The 13,847-nt window shown below is 38.8% G+C and overlaps 1 pseudogene; it reads right to left on the reverse strand.

Annotated features, from left to right (window-relative positions):
* LOC139438855 (zinc finger protein 37A-like) overlaps positions 1 to 13,847 on the reverse strand; it is a 74,846-nt pseudogene that overhangs the window by 59,157 nt on the left and 1,842 nt on the right.

Consider the following 13,847-nt stretch of genomic DNA (forward strand, 5'->3'; position numbering starts at 1 on the left):
CCAAAGCTGGTTCTTCAAGAAGATCAATAAAATTGACAAACCCTTAGATACACTAATAAAGAAAAAGAAGAGAAAAGGTAGAAATACACAAAAACAAGAAACAATGAAGGGGATATCACTACTGACCCCACAGAAATAAGAGGATGCTTTGAAAATGCCTAAGAGTTACCTCCTGAGAGCCTCTGTGTTGCTCAAATGCAGCCAGTCTCGAAGCCAAACTCAGCATGTAAATGTGTGACATTCCCCCCAGTGTGGGACATGACTCCCGGGGATGAGCCTCCGGCGCCGAGGGATTACTATCAAGTACGAGCTGATGATGTAACTAGAAAATGGCCTTGAATAAAAGGGTCAACTTGGACTAGCAGAATATCTCAGTCTACATATAATATCAGGAGTTAAAAATGCTTTTTGACCTAATAAAAGGGAGAAATGGAAAGGACTAATGAGTGTATATGGCTATGAGTCTCCAAAAAGAACTGGGAGGTTATCAGAGGGGTCGCTTTTATGCACAACTCAGCAGAGTCCTAGAGACAGATAAAGTAGATACAAACCCAGGTATTGGTTCTTCTGAGAGCTACAGAGACCCACAGGTTCCATGGTCATGGCAGATCGAGTTCAGTGCCATGTCAGTTGCCCCTACTTTGGAGTTTTTGTTTCTGTGTGAAGGAGCTGGACTCAGATGTGATCTTTGTCCACAAGCCTCTCCTGTTACTTTTACTGGATCTGTAGTTTGTGCTGGGGTTTAGTGTATACCCTGGGGTCCTGAATCTCTGGACTGACCATGTGATAGCCAGGCCCTGAGCCTCAACAGACTTGCAACTCCTACACTCTGGTTTATTGGACTTGCCCCACGCAGCTAACATGGAGGTGAAGAAGGTCAACCACCACACCAGGGAGCCAAGAGTGCCTACAACTGAAAGCAGGAGAATTGCATCCAGCATCCACGTGGAATCTAAGCCCCCTCTTGACATAGATGTGGAGTGGGCACAACCATTCTAAGGTCCATAGGACAGAGGAATAGAGTATGGACTAGAGTGGACTTACTGATATTCTATTCATGAACTATTGTGATTAGTAATCGAAGAAAATGTGGCATTGGTGTGGAGAAAGTGGCCATGGTGGCTGCTGAGGGTAGGGAATGGGAGGAAGAGATGTGATGTGGTGGCATTTTTGGGGGGTGGAGTTGTCCTGGGTGTTGCTGCAGGGACAGTTACCGGACATTGTATGTCCTCCCATGGCCCATTGGGTGGACTGTGGGAGAGTGTGGGCTATGGTGTGGACCACTGACCATGAGGTGCAGCGGTGCTCAGAGATGTATTCACCAAGTGCAATGAATGTCTCATGATGATGGAGGAGGTTGTTGTTATGGGGGGAGAAGTGGGGTGAGGTGGGTGGGGGGTATATGGGGACCTCATTTTTTTAAATGTAACATTAAAAAATAAATAAAGACAAAAAAAGTAAAAAAAAAATATATGTTAACAAGAATGACAACTTAGAGAAAATGGACAAATTTCTAGAAACACACAAGCAGCCTATATTGATGTAAGAAGAAATTGATGAAATCAACAGACGAGTAATGAGAAATCACAAATAATGAGATTTAGTCATGAAAAAACTCCCAACTAAGAAAATCCCAGAACCAGACAGTTTCACAGGTGAATTCTACCAAACATTCTGGAAAGAACTATCACCAATTCTGCTTAAAGTCTTCCAAAAAACAGAAGTAGAAAGAACATTGTCTAACTCAGATTCTAGGATGCCAACATTACCCTAATACCAAAGTTAAACAAAGACAGCAGAAGAAAGCAAAATTACAGAAAATCTCTTTAATTAAAACATGATAAAATCTTCAACAAAATACTTGCTAATCGTATTCAACAACAAATCAAATGAATTATACACCATGACCACATGGGTTTCATCCACGGCATGGAAGGATAGTTCAACAAAAGAAAATCAATCAATGTAATACACCACATAAACAGATCAAAAGAAGAAAATTTACATGATTATCTCTACATACACAGAAAAAGCATTCTATAAACTACAGCACCCTTTCCTGATAAAAACACTGCAAAGCAAAGGAATAGGAAGAAACTTCCTCAACATGATAAAGGGGATACATAAAAAACCCACAGCTATCATCATATACAATGGTCAAATCCTAAAAGCTTTCCCTCTAAGATTGGGGACAAGAAAAGAATGCCCACTACCACAGCTCCTATTTAACATTGTGTTAGAAGTACTTGCTTAAACAATGAGGCAAGTAAAAGATATAAAAGGCATCCAAATAGGAAAGGAAGAAATTAAAATTTCACTATTTGCAGATGACAGGATCCTATACGTAGAAAGCCCTGAGAAATCTACAATAAAGCTTCTAGAGCTTATAAGTGAGTTTGGTAAAGTCGCAGGTTATTGAGACCAATCCACAAAAATCAGCAGCACTTCTGTACACCAAAAATGAACAATCATAGGAGGAAATCAAGAAAAAGTTCCATTTACAATAGCAACTAAAAGAATCGATACCTAGGAATAAATTTAACTGAAGATGTAAATGAATTATACATAGAAAACTACACAATACTGTAACGGAAATGAAAGAAGGATTAAATAAATGGAAGAATATTGTCTATATGGGAGAAATCTATGATAAGGTGTGGGTAGTTGTATACTGAAGGGATATGACAGGGGTGTGGAGATACTTTTGGTTTGGTTGATGCAAGTTTGACAGGTGGGTAGGATGAGGAGGGTGTGTTGGATGGTTCAAGGAACTGGGGTAAGATTGGAGAGGGAGCAGATTAACACTGGGGATTGGCAGGTGTATGGTTGAAACTAAAAAGTTGTGAAAGCTCTTTTTACAATATGACAATGAAGGGTTACTGGTTTAGGATATTGGATAGGGGGAATTTGGGACAGGGACACTTGGGGGAGGCTTCTAGAGAATGTGCAAGGGATCATTTTGTCATAGTGTGTTGTATCAGTGGGTGGAGACCCACATAATGAGTGGGAAAGTGTCGGACTCCCATTATGGGGAGGCCAGATATGTTCTGAAAGAGGGGTGTCTCTAGAGAGGAAGAGCGGCTCCTAATTTGGACGGTCAGATCAGTGAGTCAAGCCCTCAGTGGTTGTTGCAAGAAACTATGAACCTTATCCTTCAAGGAGTGAATCCTAATGGTTGCCATGGGCCCCAAGGGGTGGGGGAGGGAGGAATTAGAGTAGATGGAAGAGGGTGTATTTAAGGGGCAATGGAAGGAGTCTGCGTGATCTTGCAATCATGGATACAGGACATGCTGAATTTCATCAAAAATTTATAAAAGTGTATATTCTTGAGAGTAGACCATAATGTAAACCTTTGACCATGTTCAGGGGTTATGTTTCAATATTTTTACATCAGTTGTAACAAATGTACCATCCACATATAAAAAGTTTATTGATACATGAAGGAGAAAAAGGGGGAGGATGGTGGATCTAGGTGTCCCCTGTGTTCTGCATGTGACTTTACTGTGACCTAAACTACTTTCAAGACAAAATGCAAAAAAGTAAGACACTGGGGAAGAAATGGAAGAAAATGTCACTGTACATAAAGGACAACAGATATTAGTGATGAAAGGCAAAATGTAAAAAAAATTTTTAATATTTTTCATTTTTTTACATCCCAATTTAAAAATTTTATTTTAGTTTTTCTAAATTAAGTATTTTATTTCTTATGTTTAAACCTATCACTATTATTTCATTTTCTATTAATTGTACTTGGTGATACCCTTGGCTTTATCTTTGAAGAAGTTTTGGGCCACAGTGGGGTTACAACTGCGGCAGGGGAGGATCACTGGTGTGGGGTGTCACTGATGGGGGGATGCATGGGATGAAGTTCACTTGGGCATACATATAAGGTACATGAATATGTTCAAATGTTCATGGGGCATTGTCACAGTGGGTGGAGATTCACACAATAACTGAAAATATATTAAATTCCCATGCTGGGGAGCTCTGCCACGTTGTCTAATGGAATAACAACAATCCCCCAAGTGCAGGACAATGACTAGTGGAGGACTGTCTGTTGATGGGCCCTTGATATTGATTACCATGCTTATAATCCTTTGCTCTTGAAACTGCACTTAGCCTAGTGCTGTAGGTACTTAAGAGTTACTTCTTGAGAGCCTCCACGTTGCTCAAATACCACCTCTCTCTAAGCCAAACTCAGCATATAAATGCATTACCTTTTCCCCAGCATGGGACAAGACTCCCAGGGATGAGTCTCCCTGGTACTGAGGGACTACCATCTAATACCACTGAACAACTGCAACGGGGAAAAAAAGACATTGAATAAAAGGGGGAAAAGGTAAAGACAAATGACTTCATATGGCTAAGAGATTTCAAAGTGAGTCGGGAGGTCATCCCAGAGATAATGCTTATGCACATCTCACATCACATCATAGAATGCTAAATTAGATACTACCCCAAATAGTGGGGCTCCTGAAGGCTCTGGAGACACCCAGGTCCTACAGTAATGGCAGATAGCTCTAGGTGCCTCAAAAATGGGTCCTACCTCAGAGTTTCTGCTCTTGAGTGTGACAGAATTGGACTCAGATGTGACTTCTCTCCACGTGCCTCTTCTGTCCCTTCTACTTGGACCTATAGTTGGTGCTGGGGTTGGTAGGTGTACATCCAAGAGACTTGAATCTTGTGCCAGTTGGGCCCTGAGCCTCAGTGGAGTGCAACACCTACTCTCCAGTTCACTGTATTCACCCAGAACACTAACAAGGAGGTGAGGATGGACAACCACTATACCAAGGAACTGAGAGAGTCTACAACTGCAAGCAAGAGAGTTCCATCCATCAGCCATATGGGATTGATGCTCCTACTCAATGAGAAGTGGAGTGGGCATCACCATCTCAGAATCCTCAGGATTGGGGAATAAAATATGGACTAGAGTGGACTTATTGGTATTCCAGCAATGGAAGAAATTACATCACTGATGAGATAGTGGCCACTGGAGATGCTGAAGGCAAGGAGACGGAAAAAGAGGATATGGGGGTATTTTTTGGGAGTTGGAATTGTCCTGAATGACATTGCAATTACAGATACAGGTCATTATATATCCTGCCATAACCTATAAAATTGAGTGAAAGAGTAAGCTGCAATGTAAAGTATAATCCACGCTATATAGCAATGCTCCAAAATGTGTTCATCAATTGCAATGAATGCATCACGTAATAAAAGAAGTTGTTAATGTGATGGAAAGTGGGAGGTGTGGGGATTGGGGCATGTGGGAATCCCTTACATTTTTTTATGTAACATTTTATGTAATCTAAGTATCTTTTAAAAATAAATTAAAAATATACTGAAAAAAATAATGAACTAAATTCTACTTTTTTTTATATGTCCCTGCAGTTGGGTTAATGAGTCAGAAAATAACTTGAATAGGTGATTCTGCAGGTTTTGATATTTTCAGATTTAACAGAAATGAGTACTTCTTTCATTAAATGACATGCAATCAGGAATCTGATTTTCAATAATGCAGAGAAGTAGAAAATTGATATCTAAGAGTTAGGTCATGGTGTTTACTCAGCACGATTATCAGAATTTCGCTCTGGTTAGAATTTACTGAAGATTGAGTCCCAGGAGGAACTGGATTTAGGATACACAAATGTAACTAAGTGATAACTTAGTCAATAACTCTTGTTTTACAGTTTGATTTATTGTTGCTTTTTAGGAAAAGAAAAATTTTCTCTCCTTTATGATTATATTATTATAAAGTAAGCAGTTTGATGAACATATTTAAGGTATGTTAATCCATTTAACAAGTTTTGGGAAAACTCTTTGCCTGTCCCTCTGAGGAGAATCTAAAACATTAATTATGGATTGAAGATGTTCTGTTGTGGGGCAAAGCTTTGTTGACAAATACAGGTTTTATAAAAACTGTCACTAATCCATTTATGGAATCTCTCAGCCATGTAATAAATTTTCTCCCCAGTTCATTTACTTATGCGAGCCTGAATGTAATAATGGAGGCTGCAGGGCTGGGATCTGAACCTTCCCTGGCTCTTTAACTCTGGGACTAGTGTGTAACTGATTCCTGCACACAGGTGATGGCTGCCAAGGCTTGGCCAGCCAGAGTCCCTCTCTTGGCTCCGTTACCTTGAAATTAATTTGGAACCTTTCAGACAGGCTTCGCCTGAGTACCATCACTCCAGCTGATCAAAGAGAGGTCTCCGCCAGACTGGGATTCTCAATGAATTTTATAGACATTGTTCTCCTACAGACTTTTTACAAAACTGTCTCTACTCTAAGGGACTAATTGTTTGAAGTATATCTTTTCCTATATGTTAAGACTACTTCATAACTACAATATGTAATCAGAGCAAATATATAAAATTTTCAGATACATACCTTGCTTTACATACAAAGGTATGTTGCAAAAAGTGGCGTGTGCAGTGGTTGTGGTAACATCTACTCTCCACTGCTTGAAGATAGTCTTAGGACCTTTGGAAATGGAAACTTTGCACTTTAGGCTCTTTTTGTGAACTAATTTTAACAGCTATGTTTGATATTAAAGCTATAAGTGGCATTTTGTGAGTCTGAATGAATGTAAGTATGAAGTACTCACAGTGAAAATGCATTTAATGGATTGCAGAGCAAAACACATTTGCCCAAATTAATTTCTTTATGAATTTAGGTAATTGTTATTAAACATTCTTAAATTTTTTTTTTAAATGTAAAAATGCTCAAGGAGATAACAGAAAGTACAAAGAAGGACCTACAGGATATCAGGAAAACAATGAATGAACAATATGACATTCTAAATGTACTAGTCAGCCAAAGGGGGTGCTGATGCAAAGTATCAGAAATCTGTTGGCTTTAATAAAGGGTACTTATCTGGGGTAGAAGCTTACAGTTACAAGGCCCTAAGGAGTCCAACTCAAGGTACTTCTTCACCAAACTGTTGCCACATATTGAAGCAAGATGGCAGGTTACATTTGTGAGGGTTCAGCCTTCCTCTTTCCTCCTCAGGCTCCATAGTTCCAGCTCCTTCTGATCTCAGCTACGGTCTTGAAGGCTGTTTTTTTTCCTAGGCTCAGCTGCTCTGGTCCCTTCACAAGGTCAGTTGCAAACTATTAGGCCAATGGCTCATCTCTCTTCCAGGGTCCACAGGATCTTCTTCTGTATCTATGGAGCTCCCTTACTCTGTGTACCTTCTCCTGTCTTCTTGATTGAACATCCATTCGTAGAGCACACAAAGAGGGTGGGGACTCAAAATGAGTCACCCTAATGACATGGTCAAATCACAGCCCTAATCTTGATTGAATCAAGTAAATGGAAAGCCCTTGAATTTAAATCAATCAAAGGGTATCATGCCCAGAGCAACAGACCATTTACAGACATAATCAACATCTCTTTTTGGAATACATGAATAATATCAAACTGCCACACTAAGTGTAGAAATGGAAATTTTTAAAAGGAGGAGTGGGGTGAGGGGGGTGGGGGCATTTAGGGACCTCATATTTTTTGAATGTGACATTTAAAAAAAAAAAAAAGAGGAGAAAAAAAAAAAAAAGGGACCAAACAAAACTACTGGAGTTGAAGACCACAGTAATTGAACTGAAAAATCCCCAGGAAGGTTTCAAAAGTACACTGGAGTTGGCATAAGAAAGTATCAATGAACCTAAACACATGGTAATTGAAATGAGTCAGACTAAGGAGCAGAAAGAAAAAAGATATATTCAAAGTAAAAAAAACATAAGATGGCTACAGATCACACCATCAAATGCACCAATATACACATTATGGGAGTCCCAGAATGTTGGTGAGCTTGCTGGCAAACAACATGTAGCCAGAATGGCCGCTAAGCATACACAATGGCTATCACAAAAGGCACCTTCCTTCTTCCTGGCCAGCTTCCCGCCAGAGAAGCCTGCGCGCGCCAACTTCAAAACTGCCTCATCCCATCAAGTAGCTGCTTCATATTATCCCAATCCCCTTAGCCCATCTGTAATTGACGCGTCACCTCAAGCCCCCACCCCTGCCTATATAAGCTGTGCCCCTTCCCCAATAAACCAGACCTGCACCAGGAGCCTGCGTCTCCGGGGTGGTTACTGTGTGTTTAACCTGGCTATGTGTTACCGGGGCCCCGTCGTCACTCACAACCCGTTCGAGAAGTTCGCCTCACCGAGGCGAAAGCCATCTAGCTAGCGGCCCGGCCAGCCGTATAGCTAATGGCCCCAGGGGTAGCCCACACCAGAAGGAGAAGAAATAGAGAAAGGGGCAGAGGGAATAGTCAAAGAAATAATGACTGAAGAGTTCCCAAATGTAACAAAAGAATATGCACATCCAAAGCTCAAAGAACTTTAACCAAACATGATATATAAAGAAAATACACCCCATCATATATTGATTACACAATTAGAGGCAAAGGACAAAAAGGGAGTTCTTAAAGCTGCAAGAGAAAAGCAATGTGATACATAAAATGAAGTCCCCAAGTAAACTGAGTGCCCATTTCTTATCAGAAAACATGGAGGCAAGAAGGCAGAATGTTGAAACACTAAAGTGCTGAAAGAAAACAACTGCCACTCTAGGATTTTGTATCTTGAGAGACTCTTTCAAAAATGAGGGAGAGATTAAAATATTCTCAGATAATCAAAACCTAAAGGACTTCATCACCACTAGAACTACCCCATAAGCAAAGCTAAAGGAGTGATGGTGGGATATGTGGAGAGGGGTGCACCTGGGGCATGCCTCTAAGCCATATGAATATGTTCAAGTGTTCATGGGGCATTGTCTTGGTGGGTGGAGACCCACACAACAACTGAAAGAACACTGTATTTGTATCCTGGGGAGTCCTGCTATATTTTCTAATAGGACAGCAAGGATACCCCAAGTACAAGGGCTGTGCCTAATGAAGGAAGACAGACCACTAAGCCAGGCCATTGATATCAATACAGTACTTATGAAATCTTTCTTGTGAAACTGAAACTTAGCCTAGTATTATATATTACCTAAGAGTTACCTCCTAAAAATCTCCTTCTTGCTCAAATGTCGCTTTTCTCGAAGCCAAGCTCGGTATATAAATGTACTACCTTTCACTCAGGCATGGGACATGACTCCTGGGGATAAGCCTCCCCAGCACTGAGGGATTATTACTCAGTACCAACTAGCAATGCATCTGGAAAAAGACCTTGACCAAAAGGGGGAAATGGTAAACATAAATGAGTTTTTATGGCTAAAGATTTCAAAGTGAGTCGAGAGGTCATTCCAGAGGTTAGGCTTATGCATGTCTCAGCAGGATCTCATTGACTGCCACAGTAAATAGTGTGTCTCAAGTAGTGGGGCTTCTGAGGGCTCTAGAGACATCCAGGCACTATCAACATTGCAGACAAACTCAGGAATGTGGCACCCTGTCAGTGGGCCTTACTTTGGATTTTATGCTCCCCAGAGTAACAGAGCTAGAATCATTTAAGTTCTCTAAATATGGCTCCACTGCCCCTTTTATTTGAACCTATAATTAGCACTGTACTTGTTAAATATATTTCCCAAAGACTTAAATCTGTGGTCCGTCCATGTGCCAGTTAAGCACTGAATCTCAGCAGAGTTGCAACACCTACTCTCCAGTTCACTGGACTCATCCAGGACAACTAACAAGGAGATGATAACGGAGTCCATCCTAAGGAACGGAGAGCATCTGCAACTGTAAGCAAGATAGATCCATCTGCCCCATGGGATCTAAGCCCCCTCTCAATTAGAGACACAGTGTGCATCACCATCTCCAAATCCTCAAGATTAGGGAAGGAACAATGGACTAAAGTAGATTTATTATTATTCTATTATTGACTTATTATTATTCTAGCAACGGAAGAACTTTTATCAATGATATAAAGGTAGTGGCCACCAGAGGTTCAAAGGGAAGGGAGAGGAAAGAATAGGTGCAATATGAGGGCATTTTCAGGATGCTGGAATTGTCTTGCATGACATTGCAATGATGGATAGAGGCCATCATATATTTTCTCATAACTTACAAAATTGCACAGGACAGAGTGTAAACTATAATGTAAACTACTCCATGGTAGTAGTCATTCGTCAATATATGTTCACCAATTGTAACAAATGCACCATACTAAAGATGGATATTGTTACTGTGGGAAAGTGTTGGAGGGGGAAGGAGTGAGGCATATGGGAATCCCCTATATTTTTTATGTAATATTTATAAAACCTAAAGCTTGTTTAAAAATAATTTTTAAAAAGAGAAAGACTTGCAGTAAAAGTAAGTATTTGGGTAATTATAAATGTCAAATTATTGTATTGTTTAGAATCTTATTCCAATTCTTACTTCCCACAGGTGCTAAAATCAAATACATAAAAAGTAATGATAAATCTATGATTTTGGACAGACAATGTATAATGTATAAAGATATAAGTGGTAACAAGAACAAAAGAAATGGTGAGGGACAAAGGGGAAAAGGAAAATTATATGTTCATGCTACTGAAGTTAAGTTGGTATCAAAACAAATGTGATTATTATATATTTAGGATGTTAAATTTTAACCCCCTGGACACCACAAGGAAAATAAATGAAAAATATATCCAGATAGAAATGAGAAGGCACACAATACAGTACAGCACAAAAATGCAAATAAATATAAAAGTAGGCATAAATGGAAGTGAGGGATGAAAAATGTATAAGATTTACAAAGGCAAAATAACGAAATGGCAGAAGAAAGTTCTGTTCTATCAGTAGTGACTTTAAATGCCAAATGGATTAAGCTCTCCAATCAAAAGGCAGAGACTAGCAGAACCAATAAAAAAGCCATGACCCAAGAGATTCACATTAAAGTCACAGATAAAAGTTAAGCTGAGGGTTTAAGGATGGGAAAAAAAAGTAACCAAAAGAGAGCTGGAGTGGCTACACTAATGTTCCACACCAATACAAGTTTTTGTTGTTTAGGTAGTACATGGGAATACAATATTTTATGCATGATTGTTTTGTGAACCACAACTTCTCTAATAAAGAAAAAAAAAATGACCTGGCAATCCCTCTACTAGATATATATCCAAGAGAAATGAAAGCAGGAACTTGAACAGATATTTGTTTACTGATGCTCATAGTAGCATTATTCACAATTGCCAAAAGATGAAAGCAACCCAAATGTGCATCAACCAATGAATGGACAGATGAATACAATGTGGTATATACATACAATGGAATATTTTTCAGTCATATAAAGGAAGAAGTTCTGGTTCATGTGACAACATGGATGAACCTTGAAGAGATTATGTTGCGTGAAACAAGCCAGACACTAAAAAACAAATATGGTATGATATCACTGATATGAAATTAGAATAAGCAAATTCATAAAGTTAGACTCTAGAATGTAGGTTACCCAGAACTGGGTTAGGGATATGGGAAGGGGACTTAAGGCTTAATTTGCACAAAACTTCTGTTTGGCTTGATTGTAAAATTTTTCACATCACTGTGAGGGTAATTAACAAAACTGTATTATACATATGAATATGGTTAAAAGGGAAAATTTTAGGTTGTATAAACGGTAGAATAAAAACTAAAAGCTAAAACATGGAACTGTGCGATACAGTGAACTCTGCTGTAAATGATGGACTACAGTTAACAGTAAAATTATAAAAATGCTTTCTCATGAATTATAACAAATATACTACACTTATCCAAATATGGGGAGTATATAGGAATGCTGTATTGTTTACATGATTTTTCTGTGATCATACAACTTTCCTAATTAAAATAAATGTTTAAGTAAATTAATTAATAAATTAGAAAAAAAGATGTCCTTGGCAACATTATGCCTTCGTGCTAAAGAGCAGCCAAGGCATTCTTTAAAACAACAACGCTAGAAAGCTGACACTGTCAAATGTCAAAAACGTTGATTAAGTTATAAGATAATTAAAAAGAAAGTGGTATTGTCATAAGGATAGAGAAATCAACTAATAAAACAAAATGGAGAGGCCAGAAACTTAATCAAATAAAAGATAAATGAAAATGATAACACCACAAGTCAGTGGGAGAAAGGATAATCTTTTTAATAAACTTCTGTTCATCAAAATATACTATTCAGAGAGTGATAAGGCACAAATTGAGAAAACACATTTTCAATAAATACAACTGACAAAAGAAGTAAAACTACAAATCAATAAGAAAAAGACTGATAACCCAACAATAGAATATGGATTTAAGACCTGAACTGCTATTTCACAAAAAGAGATATCAAAATAGCCAACAAATATATGACAAGATATTCAACATCATTAGTTGCCAGTGAAATAGAACTAAGATACCATAGACCAATAACAAGAATGGCTAAATTATGTGGGCTGACAATACTAAGTGTTGTCAAGATGTAATGCAATTAGAACTCTCATACATTGCTGGAAATAGCATAATTTAGTACCACTACTGTGTAAAACTGTTTAAATATTACTAAAGCTAAACATGTCACTCTTTCTGGTCATATACCTAACAGAAATGAGAGTTTATGTCCTCCAAAAGATATACACAACAACATCTATAACATTTTCCCCAAATACCCAAAAACTCAAAACCATTCAAATATCTTTCAATATTAGATAATCTTTGGTATAGTTGCTATACAGTAATATGAAACAATGAACAACATACGACATAAATGTCACAGATATAATGCTGAGCCACAGAAATTAGACAAAAGAATATATACCACATTTCCATTTATCTTAAGTTCAAAAACACATAAACAACCTATGGCCACTGAAGTTAAAATAGTAGCCAGCTTCGCAGGGAATGAGGGACAGCGTTTGTTTTGGGAAGAGGATATCAACAAGCCTAGGGGTGCTGATAATTCTCTGTATCTTCAATTCAATGATGGGCACAAGGGTGTCCATAAAATATATGCAAAATCTTATTAAACTGTACACTTAAGATTTGTGTACTCAACTATGTATAACTGATATCTCAAAAAAGGACAGTACTTCTGTGCAAAACTGGAAGATATTGGTTTATTGAGTAATACTGGGTATTATAGTCATAGCAACATGCCACTTTCAAAGGTCTGAAGCCTTTAAAAATTATTTCTGAAGAGCATATCAAGATTCTTAATCTCTGAACTAAGCCTTTGTGGTCTAATTTTATCCTAAATTTCATCTGGCTCATAGTCACTAACTCACCTGGATAGCTCTGGCCTGGCAATTCTTCCTCTAATACCAAGGCTCTTCTCCTTGTTCCAACTTGAGGATCACTTCTGGTTTACAGGTACAATACCCTGTGAATGAGAATTATATGACTTGGGACAAGCTGGACGTGTTTCTAGGCCTCCAAAGGATAAGAAGAGGAAGTGGATGTGGCTCAAGCAACTGAGCTCCTGTCTACCATATGGGAGGTCCAGGGTTTGATTCCCAGGGCCTCCTGGCAAAGGTAAGCTGGCCTGCGCAGAGTGCTGGCCTGCTCAGGAGTGCTGGCCCACATGGCAAGCTGGCCTGAGTGGAGAGTTGGCGCAGCAAGATGATGCAATGAAAAGACACACAGAGGGGAGACAATAAGAGACACAGCAGACCAAGGAGCCAAGGTAGTGCAAGAAATTGAGCACATTTCCTCCACTCTGGAAGGCTCCAGGATCGGTTCCGCCTAAAGAGAGGACAAGCAGACACAGAAGAATGCACAGCAAATGGACAGAGAGAGCATAGAGGGGAGAGGGAAGAAATAAATAAAAACATCTTTTAAAAAAATAAAATAAAGGAAGAGAATATACCTCACGCAGGGCACAATTAAAAAGACCCATTTAATCACATCATGGGGCAGAGGAAAACATATTCTTTATGATGCAAAAAAAGGATAAATTTTCTTTGATTTCTGA

The sequence above is a fragment of the Dasypus novemcinctus genome, chromosome 4 (assembly GCF_030445035.2).
Source record: "Dasypus novemcinctus isolate mDasNov1 chromosome 4, mDasNov1.1.hap2, whole genome shotgun sequence".
NCBI classification, from domain to species: Eukaryota; Metazoa; Chordata; class Mammalia; order Cingulata; family Dasypodidae; genus Dasypus; species Dasypus novemcinctus.